Source organism: Zea mays, chromosome 1 (assembly GCF_902167145.1).
Source record: "Zea mays cultivar B73 chromosome 1, Zm-B73-REFERENCE-NAM-5.0, whole genome shotgun sequence".
Taxonomy (NCBI): Eukaryota; Viridiplantae; Streptophyta; class Magnoliopsida; order Poales; family Poaceae; genus Zea; species Zea mays.
In genome coordinates this window covers 199,227,499-199,241,434 of record NC_050096.1, presented here as the reverse complement: position 1 = coordinate 199,241,434, position 13,936 = coordinate 199,227,499, and the positions used below count along the sequence as shown (strand labels likewise).

The window sequence follows — 13,936 nt, the reverse complement described above, 5'->3', positions numbered from 1 at the left end:
AGTGATTCGCGGGGCAGCCGTTGTGCGTGCGCGAGCCGTTCGAGGAACGGAACACGGGCGCGTCGTCTTCACGCCGTGGGAGAGGGTTCTCTCGCTGTCCTAGGAGGGGACGTGAGCCTGCAGACGACTTGACCGCTGCTTCCGCCCGCCTGCCGCCGCCATTACTGCTGGCCCACTTTTGGCCATATCGACCGTCGCGCCTTCTCCCGCGGTGGACCGACCCGTGACCGATGTGCTCGGTTGGCACTGTTGGGCCATGCGCAGGGTTGCCTCGAGTCACGGCACTGGTTCCGCAGTCGAGAAGGCGTGGTACTGGCGCAAGTGGCGGTGCAGTTTCTCACACGTAGTAACTGGCGCGCCGGTTACATGACGTGTGGGCCTGGGCCCCATGCTGGATGCGTCGAAGTCGAAAGGGTACGCCCCCTTGGTGCGGTTGCATGCCGCCTGCATGGCAGTCCGCCCTTTCACCCGCTGGTCTGGGCGAAAGTGGAGGAGTGCTTGTAACCGCTGGGCAGTTACGCGCTCCGCGCGTGGCGGTTTGGCTCCTTCTGTCCTGGGCCAGCTTGCATGACGCGTGGGACCCAGCCCCCGTGTCGTAGGGGGAGGACCTTGGAGCATGTTGGTGAAGACTCAGTCCGTGATGGCTGAGGACGCAAGTGGGGAGAGTCGCCTTTAAAAAGGGGGCGACCCCTTGGATGGCAGCCATGCCTTCGCACTCCCCTTATGCATTGCACCCTTCCACCTTCCGAGCCCCCGGATGGGGAGCGCCTGCGTTGCTTTTGTCTTGCTGTTGTTGGAGGAGTGCAACTTCGCGGAAGTTGGTACCTTTCAGCCATCGCTCGGCTTCAAGGATTTTCATCAGGCAGCCCGGCTGCATCCCCTCGCTGATGGTCACCCAAGACGGTGACCACCAGTTTGATGGTGAGGAGAAGCAAGCCGGGCTGCGGCCTCTGCCCCGCCCACAGCTTCAAGGATCTTCATCATCCTTGCTGGGGCGAAGGGCGAGCTGAGCCGGAGCTCTACCTCCCGTATGAGCCAATGGGCCACCTCCTCCTTCAGCATTCAGGGGAGAAGGCGCTCACCGGCCTAGCAGGGGGGGGGACTTCGACAACGCGGGGCCGATCGGCCACAAGCGTCGTCAGCTCCAGCATGCCCGGTTCGCTGGCTCTGGCGCAGCTTCCGGTGCCACCTCCCACCGCTGGGCGGAGTGCGGCTATCTGCCCGCCGTACGGGCAGTTGTTGCGCCGCACACACAAGGGGACCGCCCAAGACGTCGCGCGCTGCTAGGGTGGCATTCGTGTTCTTGGGCTGTCCTGCCCTTGCTCCGGTACGACGCCTATGCGCGGAGGTCGGTGCTCGCCCGTCCGGGAGGACCCAAGTGGGGATCTGCCGGTGGGCAGATGGCTGCCGTCGTCGGTGCTGAGGTGGTGGCGGCTGAAGAAGTCCTCGTCGCCGACGAGATCGCTGCCACCATCTGCGCTCTAGGCCTCCGGCTCTTTGGCTTTGATAGCTTGTCGTCGCCCCTCGAGTGGGGGCGTGGGCGAGGGCCTTATCGCAGCAGCGCCTGCCCTGAGGTCATCGCTGCTGCTGTTTGGCCGCTCGGAGCGGAGGTCGTTGTCGCTGCTGCCGGAGTGGGCGGCGGCGAGCCACCTGGGATTTTGTCGTCCAGCAGGCCCTCAAATGTGGGGGGTTGTTCGTACCCGCGGGGGTGGAACCGGAGTTCCGTCTGTAATGGCACCTTGAGTGTCGGTGTCTGTTCATTGCGGCTGTCGGGGCATGAACATCGAGGTATTTGGGCGTAAAGCCGTGTTTCTTCCTCCTTTCAAGCACCAGACTCGCTTGTCGGCTAGCTGGACCGCTTAATCAAGCGTGAGTTGCCTCGTGCGGAAGGTGACGAGTGAGGTATCCGTATCCCGGAGGCGTAGGAGTCCCTCGGCTCGATCGGCCTTGCCGCTCGAGGCTTCTCTTGCTTAGTGAAGGAACCCTCGGCTGCTCTGCGATGAGTCGAAGCCGGAGGCAGCGGTGTCAGCATGGACAGAGGCGGAGTCGGCTGGAGAAGAAACTTCGTCGGCCCAGGAGCAGGGGACTTCCCAGGCCGAGGAGGCGTAGCAGCGGCGGCCGGAGCCTGGCCGGGTCGTCCACTGGCGGGACCAACCCTGGAGTCGGGCTGCCGAGGCCATGAGCCGGGCCGGTGTCCCTGGGGGACGGCTGGCTGAGGCTACGGAGCGGTCGGTCCGACCGTCTGCTTGGGTCGGTTTCCTGGAGGAGGCCCTGGCGGCGATGACCCAGGCGTGGTGCCGACATCTTCCTTCGAGGTGGAGATCCTCCGACCGTGTCGTCGTCCGAGGCCGGGTCGGATTTCGCCGAAGGCGGAGTCGACGCCGAGGGTGCTGCTGCTCCCCTTACTGATGTCTGATCCTACAGGAACAGTTTATCTGTAGCCTGCGTATGTTTTTTGCGGCCGCCGAGGCCCAAACATACCGTCGTCGTGTTGTAAAGCTGCGTTTCTTTTCCCCTTGTTTCGAATATCAGGACCTGTTCGTCGGTAATAGAATTGTTTATCCGAGCGAGAGTTACTTATTGCGGACGGTGATGAGTGAGGTATCCGTATCCCGGAGGCGTAGGAGTTCCTCGGCTCGGTCGGCCTTGCCGCTTACGTGTACTCTTAATCGTCCGTAGGATTCTGTTATCGATATAGTCAAGAAGGCACAACAAATCGTTTCGGCAGAAAAGTTTTCGAGCGTTAAGACTTGTTCGGTCGGCAGAATTGCTTATCCGAGCGTGAGTTACTTATCGCAGAAGGTGATGAGTGAGGTATCCGTATCCCGGAGGCGTAGGAGTCCCTCGGCTCGGTCGACCTTGCCTCTTACGTGTACTCCGTCGTTTTCAGGATCCCACTATCGAAGTAGTCAAAAAGCACGAAAGATGTTCTGGCAGAAAGACTTTTTCCGAGGAAAATTTTGACGCAGAGGGGGTACTCCCCTTCTAGCCCTGAGGGAGGGTCGGGCTTTGCCGAGGCAAGGCTGGGGCCTTCCTTGATGGTTAGACTTTATTTGTGTATGTAAACGAGTTATATGAACGACTTGAAAACATCTTAAGGGTAGAAGCGTCGTAGCTGTCAGATGTTCCAAGCGTTGCTGTAGACCTCGCCTTGACTGTTGGCCAGCTTGTATGTTCCGGGCTTCAAAATCTTGGTGATGATGAACGGCCCTTCCCAGGGAGGTGTGAGCTTGTGGCGCTCTCGGGCGTCTTGTCGTAGCCAAAGCACCAAGTCCCCCACCTACCGAATTTGTTGAGATCGTTGTAGATCCGTGGCTTGAGTCCTTGCAGAATCATGCCGTTGGCACGCTCTACTTGCCCATTCGTCATGGGGTGAGCTACGGCGGCCCAGTCCACCCGGATGTGGTGGTCCTCGCAGAAGTCCAGGAACTTTCTGCCAGTGAACTGGGTGCCGTTGTCGGTGATGATGGAGTTCGGGACCCCAAAGCGATGGATGATGTTGGTGAAGAACGCTACCGCCTGTTCGGACCTGATGCTGTTTAGGGGTCTGACCTCGATCCACTTGGAGAATTTGTCGATGGCGACCAACAGGTGCGTGTAGCCCCTGGGTGCCTTCTGCAAGGGACCGACGAGGTCCAGACCCCACACAACAAACGGCCAGGTGATGGGTATTGTTTGCAGGGCCTGAGCGGGTAGGTGTCACACCCGGTTTAAGAAGGTAAACCAAATGAGAACCATGTACGTGCCAGGATCAGAAATTCATGTACACAGCGATTACATAAATGACTCATCATAGCACAATGCTTCAAATTACAATAAAGAGTAAGTAATAATATTACAGACTAGAGTCATTTACATAATATAAATCAAAGTACGCAGAATCGAAACGTAGCCAACGTAAACAACCAACCACAGGCAGCTGACTGGGGGAGGTCGCTAGCCTAATCCTCGAACTCGTCGACGTCCTGGAACTCCTGGAGATCCGCCTCGACGCCTTCTTTACCTGAGCATAGATTGCACCAAAGGCAACCTGGTGTTTTGTGAAAGCAAGGGTGAGTACACATCAACGTACTCAGCAAATGTCCCGTTTGGCTGAGGTGGACTAGCTTTATGTGGAGTTAAGCTCAAGCAGTTGCTTTTAGTTGGTCAAGTATTTATTATGAGTGTAAGCCAAGTTTTATCATATAACCAACCCATGAACCATTTCCTCCTCGAGGAAACATCAATATCATCATCGAACCAAAAACATTAGTAGAACCATTGTATCTCGAACCATCTGTATCTCTAATCAAAGAGGATCCCAAGGCCGCTCTTAACCGTGAGCACGACTGATATATCAGTTTCATTACCCTCTGCAGAGGTCGCACACTTTACCCATGAGCCGTGATTCCCGTTTTGCCCGGGGATCATGACTCCCCATTGATCACTTCCTAGGTGGTCCGGCAGGGTATCACTACGTAGCTTTTACAAAGATTCCCTAGAGGTCATAGCCGCCCGTTAGGTTTCTCCAGTTTGATAAACACAGTACTCCTCCCCGCAGGAGGGTGACTAACAAAAGCAAAACGAAAGGACCTCGGCACCCAGCCTCGGCAGAGCAAGCACTGTGCCTGGACCCCATTGACGGCACGACGGCGAAGCAACTACACCTCTAGTTCCTCTAATTAATTAGCTAAGGGCATCCCATTTCACCCTCATGGTTGCACTGTTATCCCGGGTGGTCTCTCAACGAACAGGTCCTTACGGAGAGGCACTCGAGAAACCGCTCGAGCCCCCTTAAATGTCACAAGTAAATCATCATATCCAGAATAAAACCATAGTATCATCATTGTATTTCATCATGTTCGTTGATTAAAGTAAAGCGCTAGCATGAAGCTAACCATAGTAACCCAAAAGGTAATCAAGGACCAGGTAAATAGAAAGCTAGTACATCCTTAGGTTGTTCATAGTATGCGGGACAGTGTATTATAAAGTAAATGGGACATAATGGGTCAGAGGACACTTGCCTTCACCAAACAGATGCTCAGTGTCTTCTACCTCGTAGAACTCAAAGAACTTGATCACCTGGTCGCCGAAGCTCGATCTTTGATCCCTCGAAGCTCAGGAAACGAATCGCGATCTCATCACCACGCGAAGCGAAGACGAACAAGCACATGCAAACAAGCATATATAAATGCATAAGAACATTACACCATACAAGATAAAATGTTATAAAAACATGCAGCATAAAATACAGCTCGATTCTATGGTCACGTGAGGGAAAGAAATGTCGAACTCGAAGCGACGGTCGGGAAAATATCGTGTTTACGCTAAACAAGTATTAACGCTAACAATTAATTCGACCTTACCAATTATAAACTATATCCACTATTTGGTTTGATTAATCGGCTACACTAACAACTATCAAATAAATAAGTAATATAATTAGCTTGAGAGATTCTAAGCCAGGTAAGTTTACTATGCGCGAAACAGCACGACAGCGCGAACGATACGTGAAACAGCACGCGACCACAAGCACATCACGCGCGCAAGCGCGCGCGACAGGCGAGAAAGACTAAATAGATGATGCGTTTATACTACACAAGAAATGACTAATTGGTGTGGGCTACCATAATCAAAATATTACATAACACGAGGACAGCGTGAAACGGCGCACGAGGGCGATGGCTACAACAGCGCACGACAGCTCACCCGACCGAGCGAGGGCACCCGGCAAGCACAGCACGACGACATAGCACGCGCAGAGCGGGCAACAGCGAGGCGAGCAGCGCGAATGCGCGCACGCGGGGGGGGGGGGGGGGGGGGGGGGGTAGACGAACGAATCTAGGGGGGTAGATGGAAAGGTAGACGGACGTCGTCAGAGTCCCAACGACGTGCCGCACATATGCGAAAGCGAGTGCGCGCTAGCTGTGAGGAGGTGTTTGGGGCTGCAGTGCGCGTGGTTTGGCGAATCGCACCATGCGGGGGCCGTGCGTAGGGGTAGACGCGTGCTCCCAACCCGACGAGCGAGGGTACGTGTATGACTAGACGACGAACAACGAACGACGCGTACAAGAGTTGGATCGAGGGTGCGCAGGTTGCGCAACGACCACTCCGAACCGGCGACGTCGAGGCTTAGCGCAGGGACAACTTCGCTGGCCGAGGGACGGGGAGGGTAACGACGGGCAGGAGAGCGGGGGCTTGGCGTCGAGCTCCTAGGGACCGTGCCCCGGTCGGCTGAGCTGCGGACTCGTGCACGAAGGGGAGGGCAGGGGCTGCTGACCACCGCGCGCGGGGACACAACCTCGGACTCGCCCGGAGAGGGTGCTGGTCGTCGGTGGATCGGAGGCGCAGCGACGGTTGGACATATGGCGGCGTGCGAGGGGCTCGACAGCGGAGCCTCGCCACCGCAATGGGCTCGATCGGGGCCGACCATGGCAAGCGCAGGGAAGGGCATGGGAGAGGGGGGGGGGGGGGTAAGCGACGGGCTTCACCTCACAACGATGAACACCAGTGGGAGCACGGACGACGACACATGGAGCTTCGGCGGTCGACGCGACGTGAGCTCCGGACGGGTCGGCAAGGGCCGACCACGACGCCGCTGCATTGGGCAGGGAGCCGCGCCGCGCACGGGGCTGCTGCGGCTAGGGCTGGCTGGGTCTGGCCGCCGTGCCACGCTGGCTGAGAGCCGTTGGCTGAGCGCCATGGGCCGCTGGCCGCCGACCGCGCGGGCTAGCCGCGCCTGCTGCCGCGCGCGCTGGGCGAGCCGCCGGCTGGCCGCGCCGAGGACGAGGTCGGGCTCGCGCGCCAGCCTAGGGAGCTCGTCGGGGAAGGGCCTCAGCCATGGCTGTGGCACGGCGGCGCACCGCGAGCAGGGCCCGAGGGGCTCCCCGCCGGGGCCATGGCCCGCGCGGGCTGCAGGGCGAGCACGCGGCTGCGCCCATGGGCGAGGTGGCGGCGCTCCTACTGCGCGCGCTAGGGTGCGGCGAGGAGTGCGCGGAGGGAGAGCAGTGCACCAGCGGTTGGACGAGCGGCTGCGCGCGCGTGCGAGCTGGGCGTGGCGGCGGCTGGGAAGAACCAGGGGAGAAGGGAGAAGGAGGCGCTGGTGGGGCCCGCTTGCCAGTGAGAGGCGGCAGGAGTGGAGGTGAGGGGCGGTCGGCTGGGCCTAATGGGCCAGTTTAGTTAGGGTTTTGTGTTTTCCTTTTTTTTTCTATTTCCTTTTTATTTCAAATTTCGAAATACGTATTTAAATAATCATAAAATCCCTAAGAATCAAACCAAAATTTTTTATAAATAACATATTAGTTCTTGGACTAAATATATTATTTATGTGAATTTTCATTTAAGAAGAGATGATATTCAATATTCAAAATGAGCATTCCAAAAATCATTCCAAATGAACAAACACTTCAATGAAAGGTTTATTACCATGATTACCATTATAAACTAGAATTATTAAAACCTTATTTTAGCAATTAGTTATTTTTGTAGAATGAGATTTTTCTTCATAAGATCGAATTCGTAAATTGGATTTTCAAATTAATTCAAACAAAATATATGCTTCAGCATGAATGCAACACTCAAGCACCTCTAAGGTTTTATTTTAGTAGGCTTACATATATAAAACAAAATAACTCCCCACTATTTGGAAAAAGATTAGAAAAGAAGGATGTTAAGAGGGTAACACCTGAATTTGGTGGATATTAGAAAAGAAATTTTACACCCCAAATTCAGGGTGTTACAGTAGGTGCGTTCGCCTTGCGTAGAATTGACACCCTTGACAGGTGCGTATAATCCTAGTGGCATCGGCCACCGCGGTTGGCCAGTAGAAACCCTGTCGGAAGGCGTTTCCAACGAGGGCCCGAGGTGCCGCGTGGTGACCGCAAGCCCCCCGAGTGTATTTCTTGTAATAGCTCCTGACCTTCGGCGATGGATATGCATCGCTGGAGGATGCCTGAGGGGCTGCGGTGGTAGAGCTCCTTTGTGTCACCCACCAAGACGAACGACTTGGCGCGCCGCGCCAGTCGCCGAGCTTCGGCTCTGTCGAGGGGTAGCTCTCCTCGGTGGAGATATTGCAGGTACGGGGTCTACTAGTTTCGATTAGGCGTGACCCCATTCCGCTCTTCCTCGACGCGCAGTGCCTCACCCTCGGGGGTCGAGGGTGCCTCGGGCTGAGCCGAGGCCTTCTCAGGCTCGGGCGTGTCGTCGGTCTTGACGGAGGGTTGATGTAGGTCTCGGGAGAAGACGTCCGGAGGAACCGTTGTCCGCCTCGAGGCTATCGTAGCCAGCTCGTTCGCAGTCTCGTTGTATCGTCGGGCGATGTGGTTGAGCTCGAGCCCGTAGAACTTGTCCTCCAGGCGCCGAATCTCGTCGCAGTAGGCTTCCATCTTCGGGTCGCGGCAATGGGAGTTCTTCATGACTTGGTCGATGACAAGCTGCGAGTCGCCACGAGCGTCGAGGCACCGGACCCCTAGCTCGATGGCGATGCTCAACCCGTTAACCAGAGCCTCGTACTCGACCACGTTGTTGGACGCTAGGAAATGGAGGCGCAGCACGTAGCGGAGGTGCTTCCCGAGGGGTAAGATGAAGAGCAGGCCCGCGCCCGCTCCTGTCTTCATCAGCGACCCGTCGAAAAACATGGTCCAGAGTTCCGGTTGGATCGGAGCTGCTGGAAGCTGGGTGTCGACCCATTCAGCCACAAAGTCCGCCAAAACTTGGGACTTGATGGCCTTCCGAGGAGCGAACGAGATTGTCTCGCCCATGATCTCCACCGCCCACTTTGCAATCCTACCCGAGGCCTCTCGGCACTGGATGATCTCTCCTAGGGGGAAGGATGACACCACAGTCACCGGATGAGACTCAAAGTAGTGTCGCAACTTTCGCCGCGTCAGAATTACCGCATACAGTAGCTTCTGAATTTGCGGGTAGCGGATTTTGGTCTCGGACAGTACCTCACTGATGAAGTAGACCGGCCTCTGGACGGGCAATGCGTGCCCCTCTTCTCGTCTCTCGACCACGATCGCGGCGCTGACCACCTGAGTGGTAGCGGCGACGTAGATCAAGAGGGCTTCTCCGACAGCGGGGGGCACCAAGATGGGCGCGCTTGTAAGGAGCGCCTTTAGGTTCCCGAGGGCTTCCTCGGCCTTGGGGGTCCAAGTGAAGCGCTCGGTCTTCCTTAAGAGGCGGTACAGAGGTAGGCCTCTTTCGCCGAGGCGCGAGATGAAACGGCTCAGAGCCGCTGTTAGGATACTTATTCAATATAGTTCACTGGAAAAATATATCATACCCTGTTTTAGTATAAAATAAGTAGGATCCTTTTTGTTTTAATAAAACAAGTGAAACTTAGAAAAACTCTACAAAAATAACCCCAAGGTAAAAACACCCCCACCCTTGGGATAACTAATGTTTTATTAAGGAGAATTTGGGAAAAATATGAAATCTGCTGTTTGACATTTTTCAAATAATAATGTAGTAGAAAGAGCCTTTTTGACATTAAACTTAAGAAAATCATAACTAAATAACCACCCCTTAGTTTTCTGTGATTTTTAGCACAGAGGCCTATTATTACTATGGGATGCCAGCAAAAATAACCTTTAGGACAGAACCTACCCCTAACTAAGAGGTGTAGTGGAAAGTGGCCCATTTTGCCTAACTATTGTTATTTTTGTTTAAAGCCTAGCCTTTATACTTTAAGCCTCAAATTCTTAAAACAAGTTAGAATAGCAAATGACAACCCACTGTAATTTTTACAGAATTTTTGGAAATTATTAAAACACTGTCGTAGTTCAACCTACACTAGAAACCCTAATTGGAAATTAAAGAAAGGAAGATGAATAATGTAAATTAATGTCATCCTAAAACCTTTGTAAATTTGTCCACTAAAATGTATCCAGACAATACCAATCCACTATGTTATATTCACTGAAAACCCAAGCCTAAAGAGTAATAAGCCTAACCCACTGGAAGCCTCGCATAACTAAGAAACCCTAAGTTACTTCTTAACCTAGTTCTCTTTAGCATAATATTATTGAATCCTGCATAATCAAGACATACATGTTCATTGCATTTCGATAGACTGTAATCTTGCTGACGGAGAGTACATCCTCGTGCCGGAGCAAGGAGCTGCTCAGGAGGTAGCCCCAGATCCAGCACCCGAGCCTGCACCAGAGGACCTGCCTGCCACTGCTTTGGAAGGCAAGCCCCGGTCTTATGCATAACCTGTTACTTATGCTATTTTACTTCACTTAATGATTGTAGGATTGATTGTGCACTTAGGTGTAGGAATTGTTTGAAACCCTAGTTTCATGATCTCAGGAAATCCTTTTGAAATGAATACTAGTATGACAGGTCGAGTAGTTGCTTTATTTAATTAGGATCTCGGTAGAAGACGAGTGATTTTTCTAGCACTCGCGCGAGATCAGGAAATTGATTGTACCCACTTTCACACTGTCATGATACTAGTGGGTGGACAACAATCCATGGGGATTGGTTGTTTACGAGATGGAAAATGGCATAAGGATTAACGTGCGGATACCTGTGTCAAGCGTTTGAACGTACTAAGCACATGCCGAGAAATATGGTAAATCGGTAAGCCTAGTACCTGATTGAACCTGGCAGTGGACTTTACCCCTCATGCGACCTGAGACGAGGTCTCCCATTCCGGTTATGGTGGGTACAAGTGCGGTCACTGCACGACGGCCAGTCGGGGTCAGTGAGGCATTGTACGCCAAGGCGGTGAGCCCTGATCTGCTGACGGGGAATCGATGGGGACGGTTGATGTGTGTGCGGACGGAGTGCCTCGCCATGTCGTGTGTTTAGGTTTACCTTGCAAGGATAAAAACTCGATTCGAATCGACTGCTTCTCGCAGCTAATGAGACTGCTTGATCCATTGTACTGCATTGAGTAACAAGTGGAAATATGATGAGTTGCTATAAGATGTTGATTGCTAATAATGCTTGCTACCATGTATGAATAGATAGTTCACTTTTAGCCTTAAGAGAGTCACACTTAATTTTGACCAAGTTAAAATCTTGATTTAGAAACTCAGCTAGTGCTTTTGGCAACCAAACCCCACAGCCAAACAGCTGCATGTCTAGAGGTAGAGGAGTAGACTCCTCACACCGGGTAAGTCTAGCTGAGTATTAGTATACTCAGCCTTGCTTGTGGCATAATTTTTTTTACAGGCTCTCTGGAGGAAATGGTTGCTGGAATAACTTGGCCGTCCACCTTGCCACCGGGTTGGACTGTCGAGTGGGACCCGGCCTCGGCTGAGGAGGAGCATGAGGAGTGATGGGACAGGCTTCCCCATCTCTCTGTTTAATTACCGTTAGTTTTATTCCGCTGCACTTCGAACAATGATAGTTACTTTTGCAAAAACTCCGATGATGATGATGGTGATGTAATAATTAAATACTCTGGCATGTATGGTTTTATGCTTTATTGTATTTGCTCTGTGACTCACCTTCGAGTGAGATTGTGGTACTTGATCCTGTCAGTGGCCGTGTCGGACTAGATCCGAGGGATTGACGGGTTATTCCCATTTAAGTGTGGTCTAGCCTCTAAGGCAGGGCTTAGGCACTTAAGTTGGAATAATTCGGGCAGTTCCGCTACAGCACTAACAAAAATAGAGGTACTCTCTGGTTCATTAATTAAATTACATTTTCTATTTTCCTTATCCTTAAGCATATTATAGAATAAGGGGTAAAACTAACTTAATGGAGTGGACAGAGAGGTTTAGCATTTTTATTTGGTTTAGTAGGTAGATACAAACTTCTCAAAATTTTTCTAACCCCAGTCAAATAGTGCAACTAATTTTGGCCCTATTATTTAGCTTTTGGTCAAAACTATAATTAAATCAGAGCTTTAAAGTTTTCTATAGTACATAGGGGGTTTTATATTTTTCTTAAGTAGGTTACATTATTTAGAGTCTGACAAAATTGGGTTGACCAAATTTGGATGATTTAAACAGAAGTTATGCATTTTCAAAGTTTCTGTCCAATTTAAAAACAGATTTAATAAAGGTTTTCTAGAAAAACAGTTTACACCGAGGTCCCTGGGTTTAAACTAAATCCACCTTCGCAAATCTACCCCCACGTCACTATTCCCCTGTGTCTCTGACATTTCACAAAACCCCCTGACCTTCTCTCCCTCTCACCCGCAGTCCTTCCCCTTATGCAAACAGTAACCGCGGGAAAGAAAAGGGTGGCGCGGCTTACCGGCGGCAAGGGAGGTCCGGCGAAGGGTGGGGTTGGCTCGGGGAGACTCTGGCGGTCACGTCGAGGTATGGCTTGACGTCGGAGATGGCCGGAATCGCCCGGTCCACGCGTGCAGGCGGGTGTTCTCGTCGGCGGCGAGTGTACCGGCCAAACCACGGCGAACTGGTTCAGTCCGAGGGCATGGTGAGCTTCACGGGGTAACGTAGCGACCGTGTGCACAAGGAATCGAAGGATGGTGGAGTGGTTTACCCGGTCCACGTGCTCCGGCGGGGTTGAGAGCTCCGGCGAGCGTGGACTGGCCTCTCCGGCGAAGCAAACTCTGATTCCTCGCTCGGGGAGCCTCACGGAGGTGTGCACAGTCTTCTCCGAGGGCTGGACAGAGTTGGGAATGGCTCCACTGGCCGGTCTACGGTGGCAGAGGGATTGGGCGGCCGCGGACTCGCTGCGCACGGGCAAACGGTGACGAGCCAGACTCCGGTGAGGTTTGAGGGTGCGCGGAAGGGTACAATCTAAGTCTGGGAGGGTTTTATAAGCGCGGGCGCGGGCCAAGGCGCTGACTTGGCTCGGGCGCGGCGCTGGGCATGCGGGGGCGCGCGTGAGCGTGCTCTGGCGCGGGCAGAAGGCGTCGAACACGTGGAGGTGTGTTTCTTCCATTGTTCAAACGTCTCCAGAGATCGCAAACGTGCGAATCTTGCCATGAATCCGGCGCAGACCTCTTCCTGGCACCTAGGGCTATCTCACATGTGTGAGTTCCAATGGAGGATACGCCCTAGATCAGGAGATAGACGGGCGCCAAATCTGGCTTGTCTCACTGCCCATATTGCGACAAAACTGATGTCAAGAGCTGTCAAACGTCCGAGTCTCGGCTTCCACTTTTTCCAGGGGGTGCCTCAAGTGGTATACCACATTTTTGGTATAGAACCCAAGTGGTTTTGGCGCCATCTTCAAAGTGAACACGGTTGAACTTTAACTTAGGGTTAGAATTTGACTTAGAGGGAAATAGAGAGCTCTAGCTCTCTCTCCACTTGGAGATTTGAATTGGGGTTTCTCCAGGGGTCTTTTTGCACTATTTCCCTCCCCTAATTGATGGTTACTAGGTTAGTTAAGGTTTGGGTAAAATTTACTCATGCTTTGCACACTTGCTCACTCTCTTTTCCTTCTTACCTAGGGTTTTGGGAGATAGGGTTTAGGAGAGGTCTAGGGTTCTTCTCCCCTCTTATCCAAGGTAGTAAGTGTGCAAGGATTAGAGTAATGCTTCTTATGTCATTGGCAACTTTATTAGCACTTGATCTCCAAGTTCTTATGTGTTGCCCTAAGCCTTTACCCCTTGTGATCACAGCTTCTAGTGCCAAGGTGGGCTCTAGCCAAGGTAACACCTGGGGTGTTACAGCCCTCCCCCCTTAAAGGAATCTCGTCCCGAGATTTTAGGTAGGGTCCCTTGGAGGGTGCTTGAAGATGTGCTGGTGTTGTTTTTCCTTTACACTTAAGTTTCTCTTATTAACTGCTCTTCGAATGTCATCCTCTTTGCAACTTCAGAAGGAAGCCCTTTTTAAGTTAAATCCACAACTTAGACTATCCTTGTTATCCAAGTTTTTCTTATAATTGAATTCAAAGGGCAGGTGGGGGTGGGGTTTTGGGGTTACATACCGACTCCTTTGGGCAGAAAGTCGGGGAAGCGAGAGCGTAGAAAATCCTCAGTCTCCCATGTAGCTTCTTCTGCTGAATGGTGACTCCACTGAACTTT

At 52.7% G+C, this 13,936-nt stretch overlaps 1 pseudogene; it reads right to left on the bottom strand.

The window, feature by feature from the left end:
• Window positions 1-3,941: 3,941 nt before the first annotated feature.
• The window catches only part of LOC109941916 (uncharacterized), a 30,934-nt pseudogene continuing 20,939 nt past the window's right edge, over window positions 3,942-13,936 (bottom strand).